Source organism: Microcebus murinus, chromosome 4, assembly GCF_040939455.1.
Source record: "Microcebus murinus isolate Inina chromosome 4, M.murinus_Inina_mat1.0, whole genome shotgun sequence".
Lineage (NCBI taxonomy): Eukaryota > Metazoa > Chordata > Mammalia > Primates > Cheirogaleidae > Microcebus > Microcebus murinus.
In genome coordinates, this window is record NC_134107.1 from 23,344,984 (window position 1) to 23,369,900 (window position 24,917).

General features: G+C 58.3%; 1 protein-coding gene across 1 annotated transcript in view; it reads right to left on the minus strand.

Annotated features, from left to right (window-relative positions):
• Positions 1-24,516, minus strand: part of CD82 (CD82 molecule) — a 49,547-nt gene extending 25,031 nt beyond the window's left edge. Inside the window, exon 1 of the mRNA XM_012790380.3 lies at positions 24,414-24,516. The gene's annotated coding sequence lies outside the window, so the exon portion shown is untranslated. The remainder of the gene's footprint in view (positions 1-24,413) is intronic.
• Between the last annotated feature and the right edge of the window lie 401 nt (positions 24,517-24,917).

Genomic DNA, 24,917 nt, shown 5'->3' on the forward strand with positions numbered 1-24,917 from the left:
AACTGCAGAGATGTGGAAAGAGCTCTTTGGCAGCCCTGCCTCGGACCCTCTCTGCTGCTGTTGCAGGGAAGGGGTTTCTGCACTCTCTGGCTCATGCGTCCTCTGGGCAGGCTGGGTCCCCAGGGCAGTGGGGGTGGGGGTGTAGGGGACGTTCAGCGAAGGGCAGATTTTAGAAAAGAGCAACTGCGGGGTCTGCGGAGGGAGAAGCCCCGTGATCTGCACAGCCCTGGAGCTGGGCATTCCCAGCCTCGGTGAACCTGAGGCTCGGACGGGTCAAGTAATTTGCGTAAGTCACTCGGCTCATAAACGGCGGCGGGTTCCAGAGTCCAGGGTATTTCCACTGCGAAGTGCTACCTTCTGGGTGGTGGCCAAGACTATAAAGGGACCTCTGGGAGTGGCCTGGATTCCTTTGCCCAGATAGGTGTGAGGACAAACGTGGCTGCTCAAAGGTGCTCCGGTTTGGTGGGCAAGAAGGGGGTGGGAAACGCATCGCCAAGGCCCAGCCTCAGGCGGCCGGGCTGGAATCCCCCTGATGTCCCAGACCCCGTACAACCTTGGCTGGTCCCTTGGCCACTCACATAAATTGTATCAGGCACTGGACTAAGCCCTTCCACGCCCTGTGAGCAAATGGAGGCACAGAGGGGTGAAGGAACCTGCCAAGGTCACCAGTAGGTGGACCAGCAAGGACAGGGCCCAGGCTGCCTAGCCCCGTAGGCCACCTGTCCACCCATCTGCTCCCTCTCACTCAGGGGGCAGCTGGGTGGGTTTAGACAAGAGGCAAGAGGCAGGCAGCCCTTGACTGGCAGGCAGCTGAGCCAATCAGGAAGGACCCAGAGGCTACCTGGGCATTGCCTGGGGGAGAAGAAGGTGCCAGGAACTGGAACCGGGGTCGGGCAGCCCCAGCGCACGGTGGCCAAGATCCAGAATACAAAGTCTTTCTGCCCGGCACGTGCAGCGTTTCCACCTCACAGGCACAGCGGGGTGAAGAACATTCTCTACACTTGGCAGGAGATGGGTGGTTCTACAAAGGGCAGGAGGTCAGCTCAGCTCAGGCTGGAAATACGCCCAGAACACCCCATGACAGAGTGTGGGATCAACTTCGGGGAAACCACAACCACTACCAAACCCCAAGGGGGCCCCGAAGCTGGATTTGGGGGGCCTGGGGTTTTTCGGCTCTGCCCTCCCATGCTGAGCCTCCGCCTCAGCTGTGAGCTAGAGACAAGGTTGGCGGGGGGCAGGGTCAGCTAGCTGCAGCCTGTGGCCAAATCCTGCCCCCTGACTGTATTTTGTGAGCCAAGAGCAGATTGCACCTTTTCAAACCTTCTTCAACACGTGCACGTTACACGGAACTTAAATCTCTGCGTCCACACACAAGGCTGTGCTGGCACACAGCCATGCGCTGGCCTAAAACAGCCACCGTCTGTCTGGCCCTTTACAGAAAAAGTTTGCCAGCGCCGGGCAGGGGATCAAAGGGTGCGAGGAGTTACCTGCTAGCGAGAGACACCAAGGGTCAGGATCTTGGGGGCGGGAGAAGCAGGGAGCGGGCGGCAGGATGGACTGCTACCCAGAGAGAAGACACAGGATCCCTGGACAGGACTCAAATGCCGGATCTGCCAATGCGTGGCCGCTGGGAAGGGGCTGCCTGGGCCTCACTCTCCTCCCCGGGGAGCGGGGCTCCTAATGGCACCCCTAGTCGGGAAGAGACAGTGAGGCCCCTGCCTGGCACCCTCAGGGCTCAGGGAGGTGGAGCTGGGGTCGCTGTCTCTACGTAGCAGTTGGCTCAGGACTTGCAACAAGGGGTGAGCATTTTATTGACAGATGAAATTAAGCAAAAAGAATGTCCCCCGCCCTTTTGTTATGACAGAAGGGTCTGTTTGCCGTTGTGTTGAGCGTATCTTGCTCTGTAAACCTATTTTGTCCTTCCTCAATAAACTTTGGTTCATGCTTGCGAAAAAAAAAAAAAAAAAAAAAGAATGTCCCCCAATGTTATGCTTTCTTGTGTATACTTTTTGTAAACATTGGAAGGTCTGCCCAAGCCTTCCTGTGTTGAAAAAACTAACACCACAGGGAACGGTATGCAAGTACATCTTATGGGAAAATTCCAGAACAGTCACAGAGAGCCGTAAGGAACGGCAGGACAGAGGTGCTGATTTAAAGTTATACTTTATAGCAAGTAAACTGACCATTTCTAAGCAACTACAACTTAAATTGACCAAATATATCATTTTATGCCAAATCCACTTATACAGTGAAATTATTATACTAATATTTTGCCAACTTTTCTCATCCTTTAATACCTAGCTTAGATATCCCCTCCTCTAGGAAACCTCCTATTCCAGCCAGCCTTGTCACCATTGCCATCCCCTGACTCCCAGGACACATGCTGGTGAGGGGCACTTCCTCTCCACTTCCTGCCAGTAGCACTGGCTCGGCTTTTGACTGCCTGGGTTTGAAAGCGGTTGTATCACCTCCTAGCTGTGTGACTTTGGACAAATGAATTAACCTCTCTGAGCCTCACTTTACTCACGTAGGAAATGAGAAGCTAAACCTATTTTGCAGATTTGCCTAGACATTAAACTAGATAACGTGGGTAAAATGCCTGGCACGTGGTCGGCTGTCCATACATGGCAGTTACTATAACTCATCACGTTATGCAGTAATGCTCTACTGACTTGTCCATCTCCCCGGTGGACTGTGATGTTTGGAGCGGAAAGACTGTGTCATTTAGGAGAGCAAAGTAGGCGCCCAACAAATGTTGCTGAACGAAAGACGGGATGGATGGATGGATGGATGGATGGATGAATGGGTTAGATGGGTGGGTGAATGGAGGGATGGACGGGTGGGTGAATAAATGAATGGACAGACAGATGGATAGGGAAGGGAGGGGGGAGGACTGCCACAAAGACCGCCAGGACTTTTTAAGTGCTCAGCAACCTGAAGGAAGTGAGACCCACTGCCCCCGGTCAGCTGAGACTCTATCACACTTTCAGGCCCCTTCTGCCCTGGCCCAAGGGGTGGGGTGGGTGCAGATGAGCAGGGTGAGCGCCTGAGCCAGCTGAGTGCCAGGGCCTGCTGCCAAGCCTCCCTCACCTTCCCCCCCAGCCCACGGGTGCAGGGGTGGGATGGGGGAAGGGCTGGTGCCTTCGAGGGAGCCCTGCCCTGCTGGGTGGGATGGGGGAAGGGCTGGTGCCTTCGAGGGAGCCCTGCCCTGCTGGGTGGGATGGGGGAAGGGCTGGTGCCTTCCAGGGAGCCCTGCCCTGCTGGGTGGGATGGGGGAAGGGCTGGTGCCTTCGAGGGAGCCCTGCCCTGCTAGGTGGGATGGGGGAAGGGCTGGTGCCTTCGAGGGAGCCCTGCCCTGCTAGGTGGGATGGGGGAAGGGCTGGTGCCTTCGAGGGAGCCCTGCCCTGCATGGGTCCCCCGTGAGTTTGCGCATGTAGGGAGGCGGCCGCGTTTCCCCAAGTGGTTGCTCAGAACTCGAGTCCTAGGAGATCGCGTAGAACAAAAGGCCCTGCCGTCACCACGTCTGTGCAGCGCCAGGCTCCCCCGAGAGGCACCGCACGTTAGAACGTCCACATCCCCGAGACGCCCGGCAGTAAACACGGCCGACTGAGTCATTCCCAAACTCAGTAGCTTTTAACACCATGTGCAACACATCTTGGGAGACGCCAGACCCGAGGCTTCTGAAGGTCCCTTTGGGGCGGCACTGCAGGACTCAGAGTGCTGGAGGATCCAGAGGAGGGGAGTAAACAGCCCAGTGGCTCAGACGGGGCATGTGACAGCTCGCCCCGGTCTCCCCCCACGCCTCTGCAGCCCCTCCTCCTGGCCCACGCCTCACCTCTCGCGGCAACCAGCGCAGCTTCCGGGCTGCTCAGGGCCCACTCCCGCCGTCACCCATGCACTGGTCCACACAGCAGGGAGGGCACTTTGAAAAATGCAGCCCGATCTTGTCACTCCCCTTCTGCAGCCCTCCAATGGCAACGTGACCAGTGATGTATCTGCTCTAAATCCAGACCCCCAAGGTAGCCGTGGGGCTGGTCCTGGTTGGCTGCTCCTGTCCTCTCTGCTCGTCACCCTTGCCCACCACACAGGCTCATGTGGCCTCTTTCCTATTGCACTAGTACACGAGACCCTTATCCACCCCAGGGCCTTTGCACTTGCTGTTTCTCTGCCGGAAGCACCCTTTTCCCCAAATCTCCTGTGGGCCTTGGCTCAGAAGGCTGAGCTCCCTCCTCCCAGAGGCCTTCCCCGATCACTCCCTCTATGCGGCAGGCCTCAACCCCAGCTGCGCATTAGAATCGCCGTGTGCCAATGCACAGTCCCCCAGCCAGACCCAGTCGTCAGAATCTCTAGGGATGGCGCCAGGTCCCCCAGGGGACTCTAACGAGCAGCCAGGATTGACACCTGGGTCTGTCACATGGTCCCTCACTGCAGTTATCCTATCTGTCCTCCAGCGTGCCTACATGTCCCACCAGAACGGAGGCTCCGTAAGGGGAGAGGTTGCCCCATCTCCCTCACCCACATCCCAGAGCCTAGAACAGTGACTCGCACATAGTAAGCGGCGTGTATTGGGGGGCGGGGAGGGGAGGGCTGGAACGGCTTCTTTTTTTTTCTGTTGCCCAGGCTAGAGTGAGTGCTGTGGCATCAGCCTAGCTCACAGCAACCTCAAACTCCTGGGCTCAAGCGATCCTCCTCCCTCAGCCTCCCGAGTAGCTGGGACTACAGGCATGCGCCACCATGCCCGGCTAATTTTTTCTATATATATTAGTTGGCCAATTAATTTCTTTCTATTTTATAGTAGAGACGGGGTCTTGCTCTTGCTCAGGTTGGTTTCGAATTCCTGAGCTCAAATGATCCACCTGCCTTGGCCTCCCAGAGTGCTGGGATTACAGGTGTGAGCCACCGCGCCCGCCCACCGCTTCTTAGAGGAGACAAGACAGATAACTTTGGTCCTCAAAAACCAATCCCTAGAATGACACCACTGGCTTGTGGCACGGGGAGGTTGTTTTCCCCTTAGGTAGGATTTTAATCTCCTTTGGGTCAGAAAAGCGGACAGGAGCTGTGGACTTCTCTCCCTAGAGACACACACAGACGGGCAGGCACACACCTCTACCCAGTCACACACCTCGGAAAGCCCGCCCGGGCTGAGGTCTGTCTTCCCCCACCTCCCAAATGCGCCAGAGCATTCACCCCCGGCCTCGGCTGCACGCTGGAATTCTCCCGGGAGGTCCAGACGCTGCGGATGCCTGACCCCCCGCACAGATCCTGCTGCGTTGCTCTGGGTGCAGCCTGGGCGGCAGGGTTGGTCACACTCTCCAGAAGGTTCCAGTGTGCTGAGACCCAGTGCTGCCCGTCCCTAGCACAGCCCAGTCCCTCTGTCCCGAGTGGGACGTGGGCAACACCTGGCTGGGAGAATCTTCCTGGCACTCTGGAAAACAGTGGCACACGGAGCTCCCCGCACCCTGTTCCACCCTTGCCTGCCTGCGGGTTCCCTCCCTCAGGTCATTTACCCCAGAGTAACATTGCTGTGCAGGAGAAGACCTTCGGGATCACGGCATTTTTCAGAGGAGCCCAGAGAGAGCCAGATAACACCGCTGGCACAGCTTGGGCTGAGCTTGGAGTGGGGGCTTGGCGATCCCCACTCCAGAGCTCCTGTCTCTACCCCAGCCCCGTCCCTGTGCACTGGGGCTCCGGCCTGAGAGGGGTGAGAAGCCCCCGCTCCATCACACGGCCGCCCGCCCCACACAGGTGTGCGGGGTGGCGCACAGTAGGCAGGCTGGCGCACAGTAGGGCTGCATCCACGCTGCTGCCTGGCCCTCTCGTCGGCTCTCCCTGCCTGAAGGTGCCAAGCCTGCCGCATCTTGCCAGCCCTGTGGCCTTAGACCATCACTCCACACTGTACCTCAACTTTCCCACCTGTAAAATGAACTTAATAATGGGGTACGGTGAGGCTTACAGGAGTTAATACTATCTGTAAAGCACCTGGCACCTGGTTAAGTGTCAAATAAACGCTACCGATGAGGGTGACGGCGATCTGGGAGTTGTTGATTTCCTGGCCCACACTCGGAAGCCCTCGGAGGTCCCGAGGCAGCCTGCAGCTGTCTGCCTGGCCTAGAGGCTCGGTGCCAGAGGACGGCCACCGCTGCTCCGGGACGGCCGGGCCACCTAAGGAAGGAGGCCGCTGCCCCCCGCCCCTGGGCTGTGCCCCCCAGGCCTGCGTGGGGCTCAGAGGCCCAGCCAGTTTGGTGAGTCTGGCAAACCCAGCTGTCCGCAGGCTCCTGGCTCTCTGGACTTTGTCCTGGTCCCCCCTGGAAAGAGGCTGGGCACGGATGGCTGTGTTTGTTTTCACGTCTGACAGGTGATGTGTTTCCTGAAACTCCAGCTGACTCCGGGAGCTGCCTCTTTGACCTGCCACTATCGTGTTTTTCAATCTCTGGTCTTAACTCTGTTGTTGTTGTGAAAACCAAACAGAAAAAAAAGCTGTTACTCCAGGCAACAGGAGACTAGTGAGAACACAAAGCAGGATCAGGGTCTCGAGTTTCCTTTAAGACCTCGCTTTGAGTCCCAGCTCTGCCTCCTGTTGGCTGTGTGACCTTGAGCCAGGGGGCTCCTAGACCGGAGCCCCAACACCCTCACGCTCACCCCGACAAACTGGTGGGACCCCCGCCTCACAGGACTGTCGGGGTTAAGGCACGGACAGAGATTTGGGGGCACTGTCGCCACTCACAGCACAAGTGAGCGGGTCCGGCCCCCAGAGGCTGGAAGACTCTCTCTCAAATCAGACCCGCCCAGGAATGGCAGGATTCTAGAGCCCAAAGGCCTCCTTGTTTGTCTGAGCGATTAGGGAACAGCCCCTGTCACATGATCCCAGGAACCAGTGTGACAGGCTCCCACTCTCCTGAGGACCTTGACACTTGGAGCTGGGACCCGCTCCTGACATTTGTCAGGGAAAGGAGGCCAGGAGTTCGAGAGCAACACAGGCCACCCCTGGCCAGACTGCAGCAGAAGAGTGACAGCACTTTATAGTCTGTGTCATGCCACTACCCACTTTTTTACATTTAATCTCTACAACCCTCCGATGGAGAGATTATTATCCCCATTTAACAGATGAAGAAACTGAGGCTCAGAGGTTCGGTGACTTGCCTAAGCCACACAAAAGCTAAGCCATGATTAAAATCCAGGTCTGACTGAGGCCAGAGCTCCATCTTCCTCACCTGCTGCCTGAGTAAACAAAGTGGATGGTGGAGCACACCCACCCCACCCTTCCGCACCTCTGCTGCCTGCCCCCCCCCAACCTGCCCCAGCTCCCCAAGGCCTGACTCTTGGTTTCCTGTCAGGAAGAAAAAGATCTGCTCCACCGATTGTGGCCAGGACATTCCTTCAGTTTGGCTGATGAGGTCAACAGCAAAACATGTGGTTTTGCTTTGAAACTGAAGCAATCAAATTAGAGGTCCTTAGCATGAAGAATGGGGCCACTCTGATGGGAGGGTACAGAGTGGGGGAAGAGCAGACACCTGGAGCCCTCCAGCTCTCCCACCTGGCCCCCATGCAGCCAAAGACTCAAGTTGAGGCTGAGCTGTAGCCCCTGACCTTTTGCTTTCCACAGCTCCCTTCTTGCCTGTTTTTCTTAGCAGGCTGCTTGGGCCCCATGCAGCCCCCACTCCCTCCCAGTGCTGGGTTCCAAGGCTCACATACTCAGATTCACTCTGCCAGAAAGCCCTTTGACATCACCTAGTTCAGTCCCCATTTCTCAAATGAAGAGACTGAGGCCCAGAGAAGACAATGAACCCCTGCCTTTCTGGGGAATGTGTGTGTCCAGTGTGTGTGATGGGGGTTAGGAAGGGGACTGGTTAGGACAGCCAGGCAGTGCTTCCCCACCTATTTCGCATCAGGATACACGTAGGGAAGTAGACCTATTTGTTCAGCACACCGGGAAGGGTAGACAGGACTACATCGGGCCTGAGGTGACTGGCCCAGGGCTCTGTCCCCGAAGGTTGAGGAGATAACTATCTCAAAACACCTATAACCCATTAGGGCTCATTGGTTGGGAAGCTCTAATTTAGAGGGACATTTAGGGACTATGCAAGAGGCCGCAAGAAGCCCCAGATTCCAGGGGACCCAATAATAGAACTCAGATCCCCAGGTGGGCTCTCAGGTGGGCTCTCAGGTGGGCCCGGATCCCCAGGTGGGCCACCTTTAGAGATTCTCTCCCAGCCCCATGGCTAGAGGCAGAACAATGGACCAGATCATAGTATGGATTTTTAGAAAGACCTAAATTCCAATCCCATTTCTCGGGGCAGTGTGACCTTTGACAAGTCTCCCACCCACACTGAGCCTTGGTGTTCTCATCTGTAAAATGTGCCATCTAGGCTTGTCCGTGAGGAAGGCAGAATCAGCTCGCTCAACCCAAGGATGTGAGCATGACGGAGGCAGAGGGCTCCGGGAAGAGATCCTCTTAGGCCCCGTAGCAAGGAGGATGCGTAGAGGTGGTCCCTCGAGGTATGGGCAGACACGGGGTCCCGCAGACTGCCCCAGGAAGTCACCAGCACCCAAGAACTCGGGATGGAGGTCGGGCAGAGGGAAGACTGAGGAGCAAAAGGCACGTTTATTATATGAAGGCACCTGCCATGTGAACGTTGCTTCACTAATCCTGTTTAACCCCCAAGTCCCAAGCAGGATCACCGGGGCTTAGAGGGGTGCTGGCACTTGCCCTGGTCACACAGGGGACAGTGGCACAGTTGAGGTTTGACTCTGGAGTCCAACGTCCTACCTAATTTGTGAGGCTGCCTCTCACCACTGAAGCCAGGTGTCAAAGGGGCAATGCCCGGGTCCCAGGCCCACAGAATCCGAGCACCCCGGGGTGTGGCCAGGCTCGGGCAGGCGTAACAGACACATAGCATTTCAGAATCCCCACCCTCCGCCAGCCAGCGGCACAGGAGGCCGGCGCAGAGGGCCAGGCTGAAACAGCAGGACGTGCAACCTGGCCTAGCCCTCAGAGGGGACCTCAGGGGGACAGCACACCTTCCCACCAGAACAGAGGGCTCATGAGTCCAGAGGGCCTGCCCTGCCAGGGGACTCCCAAGTGGCCATCCTCCGCTCAGAGCTTCCGTCCTGAGCCACTGCGCACCACGTTCCGCGAATCCCCAGTCCTGGATGGGCCAGGGCTGGACACAGGAAACGAATGACTCCGCCCACCCCTGCCCTCAGGGAGCAGCCAGCCTGGAGGGGCACAGACGTGAACACGAGCGGTCACACGCCGACACAATCACAAGGCAGCACCCGACTCCACCTCCCCGAGCACGCCCTCTGAGGGCGGGGGCAGGCTTTTTGGAACAGCCTCCGGTATTTAGCAATACCCAAAGCCGACGCTTCTGCACAGTTGCTACTTGCCAGAGACTGTGCTAAGCCCCTCACGTGGCTCGGTTTACCCTTGGCGATGACCCGATGAGATAAGCACTGCGTTTAACCCCATCGTAGAAATCGCAACTCGGGGTGGTAAAGGACTTGCCCAGAGTCGCACAGCTGGGAGAGCAGGGACCTGAACCCCAACAGTCTGGCCCTTGCTCTACTGCCACGCCAGGCTGCCTGCAGAGACAGTTACAAATGACAGGTCATTCAAATAACCCCACCTAGGCCCAATGTGTGCTAACTGAGTTTTACAGCCAAGCCTCCAAACCTCACCGAGACACTCTGGGGCCACCCGAGGCACCAGCGACCAGCTCGCACACCCATCAGAGAGCCCGGCAGGCAGGTGGCTAACAAAAGGGTGTGGGCCCTGAGCAGGACGATTAGGTAGAGGGCTGGGGACTCTAATCAGGAACCCCACATGGCAGCAGGCAGGCCCTTCAGTCACATCATACCCTCCCCTGGCACTGAGCTCAGGAAGCTACAGACAGGGCAGCTGTAATGCCACCTCCTCCAGGCAGCCTTCCCAGAACACTCTCCTGCACAGACCCTCAGGGGGCACCATGTGACAACCCCAATTACCTTTTGTATTTAAGGTGGGTGTCAGACAGACAGGGGTGCAATCCTGGCTCTGTCTACCTCATCCCGTCACTTCACTTTTCTGAGCCTCAATTCCCTAGTCTGTAAAATGGGCTAGTCCTTCCTGCCTCCCAAGGCTAAGATCTCAGCACCTGCCTAGGCCTGAGAGCCATTTGGGCTTTGGGGTACCTGATGGGCCAAGAGAGGGGTGACCGAGACACACAGAAGGCAAAGTGCTGCACCAGGTGCAGGGACTCTCTCCAAGGATCCTGGGGTGAAATCACAGAGAGGTGGGGTGGGGGTGGGGGTCCCCCTGGCTGAGACCCAGCCAGAGGCAGCCCAGCCTGGGGGGAGGAGGAGAGGGAGTGCTCTCTCCCTCAGCTCTCCTCCCTCCCCTGTGTCCTCGCTTGCAGGTGTCCCCATCTCAGTCTGTGTGTCCCCTGGGCCCTCCCTCTGCCTCGCCTCTCCCTGTTCCTTCCCAACTTTCCCTTTTATATCCTGAGAGCCCCGGAACACCCAGAGTGTCCAGGGCAACCTCACCAGCACAGGCCTCGGACCCCAGCCCTGCCCGTGCCAGGAGCCCAGCTCTGGCAAGGGGTGACCTGAGAAACCCACTTCCATGGGCAGCTGCAGGGCTCTGGGCCCCCCGAGGACAGAATGAAGGGCTGTGCCTCCCACTCAGTGGGCCCTGGTTCCCAGGCGGGGCAGTGGCTATTCAACCAGCCCAGACACTTGGCAGCTCCGGCAGCAAAGCTGGAAACAAAAGGGAGCCGGCACGGCCTGGCAGGGGGCCCTCCCCAGGGCTCTGCTCTGGGATCGCTGAGCGCTGAGCAGCCTGGGCAGACTCTAACCCCCTCCAGGTGGGCTTGGCCAGGGTGGCCACAGGCTGCCAACCTGCCAGGGCCTCAAGAGATGCTCTGGATTGACTGCCGGGGTGGTGGGGAGGTGCGGAGGGAGGAGTGAGAGAGACAGAGAGACAGAGACAGAGACTCCCGGGAGAAGGGAGCCTCCCTGCATCCAGAGCGCCAACCTGCAGACCACCAGGCCCTCTCTGGTCCCTTCAGGGACGTCCGGGCTGCCGATCCAGGCAGCCCCCACCCCGGGAGCCGGGAGCCTTTAATCAGTTCCAAGTTGTAGAACTGACCGAGCCGATTAAAGGCCTCTGTGTTTGGGGCTGATGCTGTCCCTGTGCCCAGTCCTTGCCCCACCTAGAGCAGACACAGTTCAGGCCTTAACCAGAGCCAGCCCGGCTGCCCTGCGGGGCCACCCCCACCCCAGGCTGCCCTGCGGGGCCACCCCCTCCCCAGGCTGCCCTGCGTGCTCCCCTCACCCTGTCTGGTAGCCATGAGCTCTGCCTCCCCTGTGGCCGCCTGGAGGGACCTGCCCACCCCTGGTTCTCACGCCCCTGCCTTCCCCCATCAGCCAGCAACACGGCCCCTCCCCAGATGTTCTCCTCCCCCTTGGCCTCTCCAGATCCCAGGACCCCATCTCCACCCCCCGGGAGTCCCGAGCAGGTGCTGGCTGGGTCTTTATCTCCAGAAGGGGTGCTGGGCGTGCTCAGAGCCAGGCCACTCAGAGCCCCCTAAGGAAGCTGCCGCAGGGAGAAGGGACTTGACCTCTGCTTGTGGCAGTTAAGTCAAACAAGTACCCCTGTCCCAGCTTGCTCCAAGGAATCCCCTCTGCTGGAGCCCCAGGGCCCTGGGGAGGAAGAAAGAAAGGGAACAAGCCCAGACAGCCCTACCCTGTAATCAATCACTCCCCTCCCCTAAACCTCAGTGCACCTGTCTGTGCAGAGTGGACAGTCCCCATGCCAGCTCCTAATGCAGGCTGGACACCTGGGACCCTCCCCCCAGGGCCTGGAGACCTTGCACCCTGCCACCGTCTCCTCTGCTCAGGGGCCTACCCTCTTCCTCCTCCTGATTCGAGAGGCAAAGTTTAGCAGGGAATTTGAGCAGCACGAGATCCGGCAGGCCGGCAGTGAGTGCTGGCTGTGGGCAAGGGCTTTTCCCTGTCGGGGTAACAGCTCGTTCCTGTCTCAGAGGGAGGTGTGCAGGTCCTCAGACCTACAGCAGCACAGCAAAGGGAATCGCGATGCTATGGCCACCGTGAGAAGGTCCGGCCACAGGGGGCTGGAAGAGGAGGGGGCCCAGATGCACAGACAGAGCGACATGGAAAGGGAAGGTTCCAGGCGCTCCAGGAAGGGGTCTGTGTCCCCAGGGACCAGGCACGGATGTGCAGTGACGCCACCGTGGTCTCAGATGGTCACGAGGGCCTCACACCTGGGCTGGCTGCGGGGCTCACTTCCCACAAGAAGAAAGGAGCAAAGAGAGACGCTGCTTCTCTCAGACGACCCAGCGAGCCAGGCCCAAGGCCAAGAGCGAAAACGGGACTGTTTGTTTTCAGGAGGAAACTGGGTATGTAAATGAGCAGCCACTGGCCTGACTCAGGGCTCCTGGGAGGGAGCCCTCTGCCACCCGGGTCCCATCCCCTGGTCTCCTGTTTGCTGACCCCGAGTGATGCTGAGGACAACAAAGGAGATAGGAGCACCCCCCTTCTACAGATCTGGAAACTGAGGCTCAGGGAGGCTGGTGCTGTGCCCACTCGGGGTCACAACCTGGAGCTGACAGAGCCTGACTGAAGACCTCTGTGCTCGGAGCTGATTCCGACCCTCTGCCCAATCCTCGCCCCACCTAGAGCAGACACAGTGCAGGCCTTAACCCAGGCCTCAAGGGCTGGGGGCATGGAGGCAGAACGTAGCCTGAGCCCGCCGCAGGGAATGGGGATGTGCATTTCCTGAGCCCTGAGCCCACCAGACGCCAGTGCTCGGTGCCCCGCACTCACCTCCCGCAAGCAGCACAAGTGGTCAGTGAGGAATACTTTTAGAAGGAGGAAGCCAGGGTTCAGAGAAGATAAGTGACTTGCTCAAGGTCATAGCCTGAGAGTCACGGCTCTGAGGCTGACCCATCTGCAGCACACACGTGGATTCAGCCTCCCTGAGCCCTGCCAGGCCTGGTGGGGCTTGGACCCAGCCACAATCCCTGCTCTCAGGCTGGGCTGGGGAGTTGACCAAACTGGTTAGCCAGCTCACCCCAGGACAGAACCTGAGACGGCTGAGTTGGCTTGGCTAGAGAGCCAAGGCTTCCCCCAGGGAAGAAGGTGGCTGGAGCGGGGCCTGGAAGAATGAGGAAGATTCAGGTCAGGCGATGGGAGGAGGTGATGGCATTCAGGTAAAGCCACAGGGCCCAGGCACCAAGGTGTGGGAGTCTGGAAAGTTCTGCATGGTGTACTTTGGAGGACAGGTGCAGGCCCCAGGAGAAGCCAGGGGGGAACCTGGGCTGCACCTCTTCTCCCCATTACCAGGGGCCTGGAATGCAAGGTCTGGGCAGGAGCCAGTGACAGGGACAGCCTAGACCACCCAATCTCCCCTCCCCATGGGTTCCTGGCCCAGAGTGAGGACCCCTGGCAGCTTTGTTGGGGTCCCAAGCCCCTTGCAGCAGCCCAACGAAGAGCCCTGGGATCCTTAAGACTGAGAAGGGAGAGGAGCCCAGAGTCCTCCCTCCCCGAGGGCCAGGCGCAGGCCGGGGCGCAAAGACAACGCAGCTTCAAGTCCCGGCTGAGCACCTCCTTCGCTGCAGGATTCTGGGCAGCTCACTCACTGCCCTGTCATCATCAGTGAAAATGGGCTCGGTAATGACACCCTCCCTGCCTATTTCACAGGGCGCTGGAGGGCTGCAGGGGATAAGTACGTGAGAAAGTTCCCACTGCCAGCAACTATAAAGCAGAAGGGATCATTATGGGAAATGAGGACTCAGATGCCCCAAGAGCGGGAGTGACTTGCCCAAGGTCACACAGCCAGACAGCAGCGGAGCAGCATTTGAACTGGGCCTTGCGATAACTCGGCCAGGGCTCTGGCCCTGCGAGACCTTGAATCCCAAGAGAGCTCTGACCAGTTCTGCACGGATGGCAGACGGGGCAGAGGCTGCCTCCCCCACATCCCAGCTGCCTTCCGCCCAGGACCTGCGCCACCTCAGGCCAGGCCCAGCCTCGGAGTTCGGGACTGAAAGCCCAGCTTTGCCCCTTTCAGCGCTGTGACCCTGGGCAAGTTGCTTCAGCTCCCGGACCCTCCGCTTCCTCACCTGTAAAATAGGGAGGGACTGATAATAACCTCCGCCTGGGGAGGCTGCAAAGGGCCCAGGGCCGGGCCTGGCACACACATTAGATGCTCAGCAGGTGAGGGTTCTCTCCTCTCCCCCTGCTGTGCCCGCCAGGCAGAGCCCAGACCTGGCAGGAGAAAGTTTCCGGCTTCCCAGAAAACCTGCCCAGAACAATAACCGGGAACCTAAACTGGCTGGAGAACACTAGACCTTGGAAGAAGATCACGTTACGGAATGGCTAGTGGGAGGGTAAGGAGCAGAGCAAGCCCCTGGCTCAGAGGCGGTGTGGGGGAACCAGGCTCCCGGGCCCCTCACTTGGGGTCTCCTGGGGCAGGTGCAGTGGTCAGGGAGGGCATTGCTGCCTCCGCACCAGACGTGCAGGGGAGAAGTCGGGGTGGGGTGCAGGTGGGGGTGGGACAGGGCCAGGGTTCCAGCATGACAGCTCCTGCCAGCTTTCAGGGCATCCTTGGACATAGTGGGTCACCTGTGGGAGGCTGTTTCCCTTCCTGTAAAATGGGGATGGTGATAATTATTTTGTTCTCCTGCACACGAAGTCCCCAATACAAAACACATATTCGAGACAGGTAGCGGGTGGGGGAGGTGGAAGGGGGAAGGTGGGTTCAGGCCTCACAGGATGGGCCTTTACTAAACAGGACAAGGTTCCTCCCGTCAGCAGCACCCGGAGCTAAAACTCACCACAGAGCCCCGCCCTGCCCCATTCCACCGCTCTACTGGTTCCCAAAGTGTGGTCCGGGAACACTGCAGCGTCTCCTGGGAACATGCTAGAAATGCACGTTCTCAGGCTGCACCCCCGATCAACAGAATCAAACTCTGGGGGTGGTGCCCGGCGACCTGGACTTTCACAAACCCTCCAAGTCTCAGCGTGAGGACCACTCCCACTACCCACCCCCAATTCTGGGGAAACTTCCCCGCACCGACTCATCTGCCCACTCCCTGGTTTCCAGAAGGGAAGAAGGAGTCGCTGTGGGGAGAGGTCATTAAATAGTAAAGAGAGCCCATGATTAGTTAATGCCACCGCAGGCTCCCAGAGAGGAGGGAGGAGGGGTCAGAAGTCAGACTGTAATTAGAGAAAAACCTCCCCATACCTGTCTCCCTCTGTCCATCTCTGTGTCTTTGACAGACGCACACACCCCAAGGGCCTGCTCCCTTCCTGCTGCGGGTTTGCCTGCTAGCACCCCTGCCTGCAGCGGGCCGGAGCTACACTGGGGGCCACGTCGTGGCGGGGGATTCTGGTCCTCGGACGTCGGGTTTAAAACCCACCTGGTGGGAAAGCCGCTTCTAGGGATTCGCTCTGTGGCACTCGTTGGACCCGAGCACAAAATCGGCGCCCGGACTCGGCGGTCACTGCCTCGATGTGGACGCTAACTGCAATGGCAGGCGACACTCAGCCGGTTCCCCGGGCGGAATCACGGTGCGACCCGCGGGGCTGGGAACCGCCTTGGAAGGACGTTGGGTCACACGGAGAGATCCCCCCCTACGATGCTAACCCAAAAAAAACGGCAGCACAGGAAGTGGTTCACGTGGTACGATCCCAATCCTGTGTGTGTGCGGTTTTCAAAACCCAAAACGCCACACTGTTCCCTGCAGTTATCTCTGAGTGGTTATTTCCTTTTGTACATCTGTTCCTTGCCCTCCAAAATTTTCCACAAAAACTCTTTCTTCCACAATCGGAAAGTTTAGGGGGACTTTTTGTGGCCATTTGGTTCAAATGGAGAGGAAACATTTTAAAGACGTCTCTTTCCTATCGCGGCACTGCTGGCCTGCGGTCCCCTGCTACAAGATCTGGCCCCACCAGGGAGTGTCGACATTCTACGTGGTCTCAGCCAGCACGACCAGGGCCAACTTGTGGAAGCTACGGGAGTGTGGGTTTGCTCACATTCTGCGCCACATTTTTCTAAGAGCCGGATCTGCCTAGAGATGAAAGGTGGTGAGCTCTCCAAGCCTCGCAGTGTGCGAGCAAGGGCTGCCTGTTGTCCATGGGACCAGACTGGGTAGGTAGGTTGAGTCAATGAACTATAGAGCTGCTCACAACACCAAGATCCTGTGACTCTAGACACAAGCTCCTACCTTTGCCTTCAACTCTACCCCAAGAGCACCCAGGTCTAGGCTGGGCTCAGAGAGTCTGACTGGGACCAAGATCCCTCCTGACCCCAGAGCTCCAGGCAGCCCTGAAAAGCGCCCTCAGTCTAGATCAAGGACCTCAGCCTTTGGGGAGGAGGACTCCCTGTCCTTTCCTCCAAAGGAGTGGCAGGAGCAGCCTTTGTTCATCCTCATCACTCTTAACCTCTGGCTTTTACTGAGGCTGCACTCTTCCCTGGGCCTGCCACTGAGCATTTTACCAGAATTATCTCATTTAATCCTCACAAAAAGCAAGGCTCTGAGAGGCTGAGAAACTTGCCCGGAGGCAAGGAGACACTGCAGGGGAGAGCTGGCCCATACTTAGGTCTGGCCAAGGTCAATGCCTGAGGGGCCAGTGGAACCCCAGGCTGCAGGCACAACCCCAGGGGTTCCCCACTTGCAACCTGCAGGAATCCCCAGGGACTCTTTTTTTTGAGATAGAGTCTCACTCTGTTGCCCAGGCTAGAGTGCCGTGGCATCATCCTAGCTCACAGCAACCTCAAACTCCTGGGCTCAAGCAATCCTGCTGTCTCAGCCTCCTGAGTAGCTGGGACTACAGGCATGTGCCACCATGCCCGGCTAATTTTTTCTCTATATATTAGTTGGCCAATTAATTTCTTTCTATTTATAGTAGAGACGGGGGTCTCGCTCTTGCTCAGGCTGGTTTTGAACTCCTGACCTAGATCTATCCGCCCGCCTTGGCCTCCCAGAGAGCTAGGATTACAGGCGTGAGCCACCGCGCCCGGCCCCCAGGGACTCTTGATATGCACACAGTTGGAGAACCCTGGCACCATGCTATCCTGTCTCCTGGCAGAAGAGGAGCCTGCTGCTTGACCCTACCAGGAGAGAGTGGAGGCAGACAGGAAAGGGGCTTTTGGAATAGACAATAAATGCCTAGTGCCAGAGTAGATGACACCTCCTCCCTGCCTCAGTTACTCTGCCACTGTGTGCTCAGAGAGGCCAGGGGTCAGGGAGGAGGGGTATCTGCATGACCGAAGGTGACCCCAAGCCTAGACATCCACTTCCTGCAGAACAATCCTCCCCCATCAAGTTTCTATTTCCTCTACAAATGATGACATGTCATAGGTCCCATTGCAACACCGTTCTAGTGTTCCATCTCCTAACACAGTGAGTGGGAGATAATTTTCCATCTGCAGTAGTGTAATTGCTAATTGTAATTACTATCAGCAACAAGTTAACATTTACTGAGTGCTTACTGCACACTGGGTATCACTAGAAAAGCCTTGTATGTGACAGTAGGAACTCATGTTCCCCTTTCCATTTGTTTCCCTGTCAAGGGACTTCTACCGGGGAAACACCTCAGGCCTTGCTCCGCCCCTCTGCCTCACTCCTTGCCCCAGAGTGGCTTATCTGATTCGTCCGTCTGGGAACAGGCAGGTCATGCCCGGCTGGGCCCGCCCCTTGCTGAGCCAGGTTACCTGCAGGGAGTGTTCCAACTGGGCTGCTCTCTGCTCCTGCCACCTGGGCCTGCTGGGACACTGGCTCCTGTCCGGCACTGCCTGTGGCTGGACGGATAAACTCTGCCAGTCCCAGGGTAGACAGTCAGCAAACCCTCAGGGCCCCGGATCTAAAGCCACTTTCTCTGGTCAGCTTCCCTCAGGGATGAGGAAACTGAGGCTCAGAAAGTTCATTAAGCCGGTTGTTCTCAACTACTGTCGAAAAGCTGTCTAAACACCACCTAGCACTCAGGGTGTGTCCACCGCCTGGGAAGCCGGATTACAGCCCCATCCGTATCTGACTCTAGTCTCCCAGGCTGCAAGGCTGGTGTCCAAAGACACTCCCTCGAAGTCTTTTGGGGCTTGACAAGTTGATACTCACTTCAGACCGACACCCCGCCCCCCCTTTGAAAAAATATGAAAAAAATATGATTTATTCACAACACAAACCTCAATGTGATCTCAAGTTCATATGATACATTTTTATTTGAATATGTACAGTAAGTTTTTTATAGCTTTATGGTATGAGTGTGTTCTTTTTTTCTTGAGAATAAAAACAATACGGGCTCACCGCAGAAGGCTCAGAAAATAGGAAAAATAAAAAGATAATAAAGGTCTGTAATCTAATCTATATAATTATATATTCAGTGTATTTACATATATTCATCTACATTTTGGCTTTGTTGAGTAAGCTCAGCTATTCGTGTCTGCAACCGCTGGGACCTGCCCCCCACAGCCTTCTTCCCCAGGCTGTCTCCATGTGGGGCAACGGGCCAGGCCCCCAGGAGTCCATTCACTGAATACAAGCTGGCAGCTGCCCACTGCGGCATCACATGTGCCTCACTCACAAAAGCCAGGTATAGCAAGTGCAGGATAATAGTTCTAGTCTTGTAGCCCAAGAAAGGCTGTGACTTGCCCAAGGTCACATGGCAAATAAAAGATGAGCTGGGAGCAAAGCCCAGGTCTCCTGATCCCCATACTCAAGCTATTCCCAAGCTCTCCTGTCTCCCAAAGATATACATCCTACTTCCTATTAGTAAAACTACCAAAACCAGCAGGAATATACATGGCACTTACTACGTGCCAGGCACTGTCCTAAATGCTTTCTAAATGTCCTAAGTGAAACTCTTCTCAAACAACTGTACAAGGTAAGTACTACTATTGTGTCCATTTTACAGATGCCGAAACTGGTGCACAGATGGGTTTAGACGCTTGCACAAGGTCACACTCAGCTGGTAAGCACCAGAGGTGGGAATCATCCTCAGGCAGGTGGACTCCAGAGTCTGTGACCTTGCCTAGGGTTTCTTCCCTGCTTCCCTGGGCACAAGCCCAGCTGGGACCCCAGGCAGGCTTCTGGAGCGCTTGCTGCCTGGGAGTAAGAAAACCAGTCCAGAGGTCACCTCCCTGGCCAAGATCGCTCTGCAGCCCCACAGCAGCACCAGGATTTGAACCCAGGCTTCCTAACGCCCGCCCAGCCTCTAGTGCTTCGCCCACTTCTCTGCATCAGCCTAAGAGCCCAGGCCCGGAATTCTGAACAACTCCCATGCTGATCACCCTTCCACACAGCAGGGAAGGTCAGGGGTGGAGCCCAAAGAAGGGGCAGAAGCGTCCACTGCAGGGGAGAAGTCAGAGGGCAGAGTGGCGCTTCCCAGAGCTGCCCCCCAGGAGGTCTGCATGGATGAGGTCCAGGATGGACTTCCTGAGCGGCGCGGTCCCACTCCCCCAGGCCCTAGCCCGAGTCCCCACAGGGTCATGGCACCTTCCACAGACAACTGCTGACTCGGAGATGTCTTTTCTGGCTCAGAGTTCGCTGAAGGCCAGAGTGGCCCCTCGCTGGGCTGGAGGAAGTGGAGCCGTTCCCCTCCCAGGAGGGTAAAGGCCAGGCCTCACAAGGGAAGCGGAAGCCCCAGCTCAAGCAATCCCAGGCCATTCCCATCTCTCTGGATCCAGGCTCCAGGAGCGGGGCGGACGGGCCTGCAGGGCACGGCAGGGGCATGTGGACCCTGCTTCCTGGCTCCCCGTTGACAAGGAGTCACCAAGTATCTGGCACCAAGATGGGTCCTGCCCCCGACCCCAAGAATCCAGCCATCACTTCCCAAACCACGGGCCAGGAGTCAAAGGTACAGAGATGGACAGGGCAGTGCCTGCCCAACAGTTCACGGAGACACTTTGTGCACTACGACACAGCAGGGCCAAAGCGAAGGCACTGGCTCTGTGCGGACAAGCACGGAGGAGAGTGCGAAGGGAGAGGAGGGGCCTGGGAAGGCGATTTGGGCCTGGACGCTCAGACATACTTCCCCTCAGCAAGCTTGCAGCCACGGTGGGGAACGCCAGCCACCCCCAGGAGGAGCCAGGGAGCGCCACGTGGCCAAAAATGACGCACACACATACGTTGGAGAGGCCAGAGGGCCTGGACAGAAGGGAGGTGCTGGGGGAATGTCCCTGGGAGCCTGGCGCAGTTTGATAGACCAGACAGATGCAGAAAGTCACGGCGCTCTCAGTTCTCGAGCGCTGACCAGGTGCTACGTATAAAAGCGCTAAGTGTTTCACATATACTTTTTGTTTTCTCCTCAGGCCACCCTAGGAAGCAGTTACCATTATTATCCCAATTTACAGATTGAAAAATCGAGGCTCAGAAATAGTCACATAGCTAGGAATTGGCGGGGCCAAGATTCCAACGCTAACGTCCAGTTCTTCGCCACCATGCTGTACCCTGTCCCTAACCTGTGGGTGGGCAGAGGGTAGGTGAGCGTGCCTCGGGTGGGGGAACCAGGGAGGGCCAGCAGGGAGGTGGGACCTCACACTGCCCATCTGAGGGGAGGTGCCGAGTCCTACCACGTTGAGGCTGTGGTGTGTGTGCACGTGCTCTTGGGCATGCAGACACATGGCCTACTTTACAAAGGACAGATCCCAGGTCCTAGAACCCCAAGAGCCCCCCATTAGCAGATCAGGGAAGGAAGCCCAGAGAGTAGCAGGAATTCGCCTAAGGTCACACAGCACACAAAGAGCCCCGCTAACCCCAAGGACCAGAATACAGGCCTCTTTCCTCCCTCAGCTGCCCCTCCATGTCAGCGCAGAGTGAATCAGCTGCTGCCAGGAAACCCACGGTGGAGGGGGAACCCCGGGAGTGAGTCGGGAACACGCAGCCTCAGCCCCGGGGAGACGCTGGCTGGGCCTGCTAGAGGCCGGGGCCTGGGGTTGGCCGCCTCTTCCCAGGCAGTGCGGGGCGAGGGAGGAGGGGAGCAGCGGCACGTCCCACATCACCGGACCGTGTTTACCTCTGGGCTTCCCTCCCAGCTCCCCGGCCCAGGCTTAGAGGAGGGGAAGCGGTGGGCAGGGCAGTTCCTGCTGAGATTAAACCGGCCCCCCACCCCGGCCCGGCGGCCAAGCAGCCCTGGCTCTTCCCTCCCTTCCCGCCTCTCGCGGAGCCAACTCCTGGCCGTTTGATGCTCTTGATTAAATCATAACCGCCCCCCTCCGAGCTTCCCGTGGGGCGGAGGAAGTGGGCATAACGGTTTGGAGCAGGGGCCAAGTTAAAGCCGGGGGTGCCAGCTGGCCCCAGATGCTCCAGATCCGAAGGAACGCTCAGGGCTTGGGTCTGCTCAGCCCTGTGCTAGGAGGGCCTGTCCAGTCCTCCAGGGAGCAGGCGTAGGGTCCCCCGAGCGAGGGGGATGGCCGGCGGGGGCTTCCAGGCCTCGAGAGGGGGCTACCGCATGGCAGAAACTTCAGAGGAGCCCAGAGAACCCAGAATTCCCCCATTGTGGGAAGCTTGTGCCTCACTGCCACCCCTGCCAGATACAGCATGAGGCTAACCTCTCACCCCCGTCCTCCCCGGGCCGGGCAGGGGGGGCACTTCTCCCTGCCCACCCCACTCCCAGACCTGCCAGCTGGCTCAGGCTTCTGCCACCCAGACGCCTCCCCTCATGGGCGAACACAGGGCTTCGTGGGTGGCTCCTCCCCACCGCTCTGCAGCACCCACCACCTTCCCCAGTGACCCCCCCCCCAGTACAGCCACCTTCCGGAGCCCCTGTTGAGTGCCACGGGCCAGGCAGGGTAGGGGAACAGACAGGCAGGCTAGAACACCCCCCCCCCCCGGAGCCTTTGCTATCTCTGTGACTGGTGCCCCTTCTTTCACTTCCAGTTGCAGATGTCCCCAAAACTATCCGGACCTCTTCTTCCCCGTCACCACGGCCACTGGTTCAGTACCACTGCTGGGTCCCCCTCCCAGCACACCTGCCACAGGCTGCCTTTCCTGAACTACCCTTCTGTTGGGTCACTTCCCAGCTCAAAAACCTTCAGGGGCTCCCACTTTCTACCAATTAAATCCAAACTTCTCACCTTGGCATTCAAGGCCCTCCACGAGTTGATGCCACCTACCACTCCCACTACAGTGTGAGGTCCCACATTTCGGCCAGACTGAACAACCCAGCAGTTTCTCAAGAATGCCCTGAACAGGCTGTCCTCCTTGCCTTTGCCTAGGCCTTTTCCTCTGCCCGAGACACGGTCTTCACTCTTGCTGCCGAAACCCTCCCAATCCTTATGGCTCCGAAGACCCTCCAATCCTTTCTTCATTTATCGTCTATCAGAGTCCCTGGTACCCTGCCTAAGCCCCTTTGCAGAAGGTAAGCAACCTGAGGGTTCAGGCCTTGTACGGTCGCTTGTCACTCGTCATGTGGGGCAGGGGTGGTGCTGGGGAGGGCTTTCCGTTGAGGCTTACTAGGTGGGCACTGTTGAAATGAACATCGCCTCCTCCCCACCACAGGCACCACCTACCGGGCCCTCTCCATCCACACTATACCGAACTCTAATCTTATGCCACTGAAATGCTTGGAGAGTCTGTGGCCCCATGTTGGTGCAAGCCAAACCAGGACTTAGGAACCCAAACAGAAAGTCCTGCTTAAGTCTCACCAACTCCAGCAATCTTCCTTATCTCCTTCCCCCACCCCCACCCCCACCCTGGTTTCTCAAATGTCTCCTCTCTTCGGAACACCTCCCCGGGCCCTACACACACACACACACACACACACTGTCTCCTGCACATACTGCAGCCTCCAATCAGACTCTGTCCTATAGTATTTTCCAGCTGGTTGCACGGTGTACAGCTTATCCCCCCAGAAGATGTGGGAAGCCAACATGCAGCACCCTCAGTGTTCTTTGGTGCCCGACCCTGCTCAAACAGACAACAGGTGCCCACGCTGCCCCTCACCTCTGCCCCAAGGCAAGCATGCAATGGTATAGCTGGATTCCAACCACCAGGGCAGTACAGACCCATGAAATCCCATCTGGCCTGGAGCCCTGGGTGGCAATGATCCTCTTCTGCAGCGACACGGTGGGCCTATGGGAGCCCTCACTGTCAGCAACTCAGGATGGGGGCAGAGCCAGGCCTGGCTGGTTCGCCTCTGCATCCTCTAGCTCTGTCTGGGATACAGTAGGCACTCAGTAGACACTGGCCAATCTCATGCAATATTATAGAAAACCCAGCCACTGTCAGCTCCAGATGACACACTCCCAACTCTCAAATGAACAGAGTAATGTTGCTGGTGGGTGGCAATTTCTGGCTCTCACAAGGTCAGGAGGGGCTGCAGCCAGCCCGAGCCTTCCCCCTCAACTCCCCACCCCAGAGAAAGGGCTCATTCCCCAGCAGGAAGCCAGCCCATCACCTGCCCATCCACATCAGGGCAGCTGTCACATACCGAGGCCTTGCTGGGCACCTGGCGCTTGCTAAGCACGGTATACACATTATTCTATTTAGTGCTCGCTGGTACCGTTGGATGCTGCCATTATCCCCACTTTACAGAGGAGGAAACTGAAGTTTGGAGGGGCAGTAGCATCCAAGTCAGTTTGGTCCCAAGGCCCCAAGCCTTTGACCACTGAACTCGGCTCCCCAGCTACCGTGGCCGGCACAGGACACCCACTGCCACAGGGCCAGAGCACTCTAGCCCAAGAAATGAACCTGGGTATGCAGCAAGAGCTGCTGGTGCCCAGGGCTTGACACTGGGCCCAAGGTTTGGTGTCTTCCCTTCTTTTCCCACGCACCAGGGTAAGAACTGTGCCCCAGTTTTCGCCCCCTCTCAGCCTCTCAGGCCAGCTCACCTGGAAGTCTGGCTGACCCGCTGAGTTTGCGACTTGACGTCTTAGAGGGCCTTGCTCAGTTGAGCTATCAGAAATGGTGAGAGGTGGGAGTAAGGGGGAATTGAAACCTCCCTGCTTTGAGCGCCCCTTCCCCAGGACTTGTGGCTTGGGCTCCAGCCCCATGTGAGGAACCAGTGTGACCTTTAAAGCGATTCGCTTCGCTCAGTCCCATTTTGCAGGGAGAGGAACTGGACAGCACAAACACCTGTGGCTGAGCTGCAGCCTGCTGTCACCTGCCAAGCCTGCCCTTCCGGGCTTTTAGTGAGAAAGGGCCACTGGAGCGTGGAGTTCACCTGGTTCAACTTCCTCCTACTGGAACCTACCGTAGGTTCAGAGCCAGGTCGGGGGACAGACTCGGGGTCACACAGCTGGTGCATTGGGGGGCCAGAGAACTGGGGGTTCAGGCTAATGCTCCTTCTCCCCACCAGCTGCCCCGACCTGTCACTGTTTGCGAGAAGGCTGTCGGAGCCAGCTGCGCAAGCGGGAGCGAAAACTAACTTTGTTTCTGGTTGTCCGGCCGGCCTGCCTCGGCCCCTGCCCCTCGTCTTACCTGCTGGCTCTGTTTTCGCTCCGCGCTGCGAACCCTGCGTCGCCCGCTCGCTCCCCAGTCAGCGTCCGACTGCGCAGCGCTTGGCTCGGTCCCTCCGCGGTCCCCTCCCGGACGCTGTGGGGGAACGCAGCGGCCGCAGCCAGGCCCCGCCCCTCCGGAGGCCCCGCCCCCGAGCCCTGCGGGAAGGCCCAAGGGTCCGGCCAGACGAGGCCCCGCCCACCGGCCGCCGCACTCCGCACCCCGCACAGCGGTGAGGCCCGCCCCCCGCCCCGCCGCCTCCCGCACTCGGTGCCCTCCAGCCCTCCCGAGCCCTGCCCGCTCCCAGCCCTACCTATCGGTCCCGCCCCTCTGCGGCCCTCCGCACCCGTCCCCGTCTCTTCCCGGCGGCTGGTGGCCCCCCCAGCCCCCCATCGCCCCGCCCCCATCGCCCCGCCCCCCATCGCCCCGCCCCCTGGCCCTCCACGGGGAGGCCACGCCCCGGCCACGCCCCCTCCCCCAGGCCTG